Source organism: Accipiter gentilis, chromosome 11 (genome assembly GCF_929443795.1).
Source record: "Accipiter gentilis chromosome 11, bAccGen1.1, whole genome shotgun sequence".
NCBI classification, from domain to species: Eukaryota; Metazoa; Chordata; class Aves; order Accipitriformes; family Accipitridae; genus Astur; species Astur gentilis.
Window position 1 is genome coordinate 5,319,972 of NC_064890.1, and position 3,226 is coordinate 5,323,197.

The 3,226-nt window shown below is 52.8% G+C and overlaps 1 protein-coding gene across 1 annotated transcript in view; it reads left to right on the forward strand.

The window, feature by feature from the left end:
- The first annotated feature begins 3,070 nt into the window (after positions 1–3,070).
- Positions 3,071–3,226, forward strand: part of GATA3 (GATA binding protein 3) — a 26,153-nt gene continuing 25,997 nt past the window's right edge. Inside the window, exon 1 of the mRNA XM_049814036.1 lies at positions 3,071–3,086. The gene's annotated coding sequence lies outside the window, so the exon portion shown is untranslated. The remainder of the gene's footprint in view (positions 3,087–3,226) is intronic.

The following is a 3,226-nucleotide window of genomic DNA, read 5'->3' on the forward strand; positions in this document are numbered from 1 at the left end:
CGTGTGTGTAGGTATTTATTTCGATGTATACGCGTCTAAATATGTGCCAGGAGGAGAGCAAGAGGTGGGATTAGCCACACGCACTCTGAGAATCACAGACACCCCCAGTTACTTGGAAAACACGAGGAAAAAAATAGAAATATATATGGAATATAAGTATACGCACACCCCATATATATATAATCCACATATATATATTCCATATACACACACACACACAAACAAGGAAAAAATATGCATGTGTGTGTGTGTATATATGTATGCATGTATTCATTTTTTTTAAATGACCTCTGGCTACCTGACTCTTGCTTTTAACGTATATTCGCACCTAAACTGCAGGCATCAGGGAAGGTCTGTGATATTTATGATAAACCCCGGGTGCCATTTAAAGCCTCATTAGTTATGTTTAACCTTTGAATCACCAGCCATCCTAGCTGGAAATGAACTTTACGGTGCGGGGTGAATGCGGGGGGGGGGGGGGGGGGTGAGGAGGGGTATGAGTGTGGATGCGCCTGCGCCTCTGCCCAAATTCTTCCCCCCCTCCCCAGTAAACCCCAGCCGGGGGAATGGAGACAATAGCTCAAGGACTCCATCTCCGTGGGCTTCCCAGGAGGTTTTTGCAGGAGGATCCTTGATTTTTCGTTTCCCCATCTCGTCCCCACTTCCACGATGTGCTCAGCCATCCCAGATCCAGCTCCTTCACCCTCCCCTTTTTTTTTTTTTTTTTTTTTTTTTTTTTTTCTGAGCAGTTTTGGAGGGATCCGGCAACATCTTCTTCCACGTTGATCTCTCCCCACCTCCCGCAGCACTATTGGGGGGGGGGCAGAAATCGTGGCGAGCAGGTTTCCCAGGGATTTTCCTGTCCGGTGATGGGGAACACACACCCCGAGTGATTTTAGCTGTATTCTCTTTTTTTTTTAATCCCATACCCTGCAAGGGTTTAGCCCCGGTTTCTTCTCCACTCGGCTCGGTGCAAACCACGCAAGCCTCGTGGCTCTAAAATACTCATTTTCGAAGGTTTTTTCTCTAGCAAAAGCCACATTTCTTGGCGAGGGGAGATGGGCTCAACCCTCCTCCCCCCGCCGTTGGGGTGCCGAAGTGTTTCCATCGGTGTTTCGCGGCGGGAAGGTTCCCTTCGCAGCTCTAATGAGCTTTAAGTTATTACCTTAATTGAATGTGTTTTCTAAAGATAGAATTGGGAGGCGATCGCGTTACCTTTCACCTTACAGAGTCACTCTAGAAGCAGAGATAGCGAACCCCCAACGTCAGCAGAAGAAAAAAAAAAAAGAAAAAACAACAAAAAAAAACCCCCCAAAACCCACAATATCCCTCCAGGACCAGGAGGGTATATACATATTTTATTTTTTTTTTTTTTTCCCTAAGTGACCAATTTTCGCCCCCCTTTCTAAAGCGGCGGTTTAGATGCCGGGATGTGCGGGATCTCCGCCGGGTACCGCGGAGACGGGTCGGGGGGGGGGTGTCTGCATCCCCCCCCCCCCCCCCTCAGCACCAGTGGGTCTCCCACTCGTGGGGCCTGGGGATTCCTGCCCCGCACCTTGTTTAGCTCTGGTAAGAAAGCTCTTCTGGTTTATTCCCGTGGGGAGCATTTCACACCAGGGGTGGATGTGGGGGTTGATGTTAAATGGGGGGGGGGGATGTCTCCCCACTTTTTCTCCCCTTCCCACTTCTTCTCCCACCCGGGAGGTGACTGCCCACCCCGGCAGAACAGCGTGGTCGGGCTGGTCCTCCGGGTCTTGGCCAGCTTTGCTGGCAGGACCCCCCCCCCACCCCGGGGGAGGGGGGGTTTGCAGAAAAGAGCACCCACCCTTAATAATAAAAAAGAACATCTCCCAACAGCGGGGAAGTTTCCTTGCAAGGCAATCTGCCGGTGGATCAAGGCTGGGGGGGGGGCACACTGAGGCTGCAGCATTAGATTTTGGGGAGTGACACGAGGGGGGGGGTTAAATGTGGAAAATCAGCCCCCCCCCTCCATCTCCTTATCGCTGCAAGATTTGGGGCATCCCCCGGGCAAGGCTCCCAGGCTTCTCCTCCGGCCCTACAGCAGTTTTGGGTTTTTTTTTGGGGGGGGGGGGGGGGTTATCCTCCCAGCCCTCCCCAGCCCTCGAAAGCCCCCAGGTCTTCCTAGGGAGGAGGGATTGGGGAGCGGGCGGGGGGCTGCAGGTGAAGGTGGGGGGAGAGGACACGGGGGACAGTGTCTTCATGTGTCACCCCCCCCGTTCTCAGAGTGTCACCCCCCCCCCCCCCGGTTCTCAGAGTGTCCCCCCCCTCATTCTCAGAGTGTCAGGGCATGCGTGTGGGTTATTTTATTTATTATTTTTGTGTGTGTGTGTCCAGATCCTGGAACCTTAAACTGGCACGTATTAAAATAAATAAATAAATAAATAAATAAATAAAATAAAGAAGAATAGGGTCAAGAAAAGTCCGTCCCCCCCCCCCCCGAGGAGGAGGAAGGACCGAGGAGAAGAAACAGCCCCTGGTAGCTAATGTCACCGCTTTTCCTCGAAAGCTTTCGATGCGAGCGGAGCGAGCCCCGGCGTTATTTGGATGATCTTACGCTTAATTATTATTTTTTTTTTCTCTCTCTCTCTCTCTCTCTTCCCAGGCGTTGTAGGCTCCCGGCAGTGACAGTTGCTCCCGGGACGGCTTACACCACACTTACACCTCTGCGAACCCCAATACCTGGCTCATCCTCCCCCCGGCCCTGCCCCCGTCCGTCCGTCCGTCCGTCCGTCTGTCCCCCCACCTCCCCATCCCATGGGATTCCCGGGCTGAATATGTAAAGAAATGGCCCCTCATATTTCTCTTACTTTTTCTCTGCCCTTTCCCAACCCGGAAGAGCTCTGATCTTCAGCCCAGCCCGGAGGAGGAGGAGGAGGAGGAGGAGGAGGAGGAGGAGGAGGAGGAGGAGGAGGAGGGCAAGGGTGGGCGTTTGGAGGATGCGGCTCCCCCAGGTTTTCCCCCTGGGTGGGAGTTTGCGACATGCCAGCAGCCGCCGCTCCGCTCCTCCCGCACTGCTGCCCTGAGAGCTCCAGCGGAACGGGACAAAACAAAAAGCATCTGCCCAGGTCAGTGAAGGCTCCGATTTGTGTGTCTGTAGGTTCCCCCCCCCCCGACCCTTCTCTTTCTTTTTTTTTTTTTTTTTCCTTTTTTTTTCTTTTAATTCCTTCACCTCCTCCTTCTCCACGTGGAGGGAATTAGGATGGAG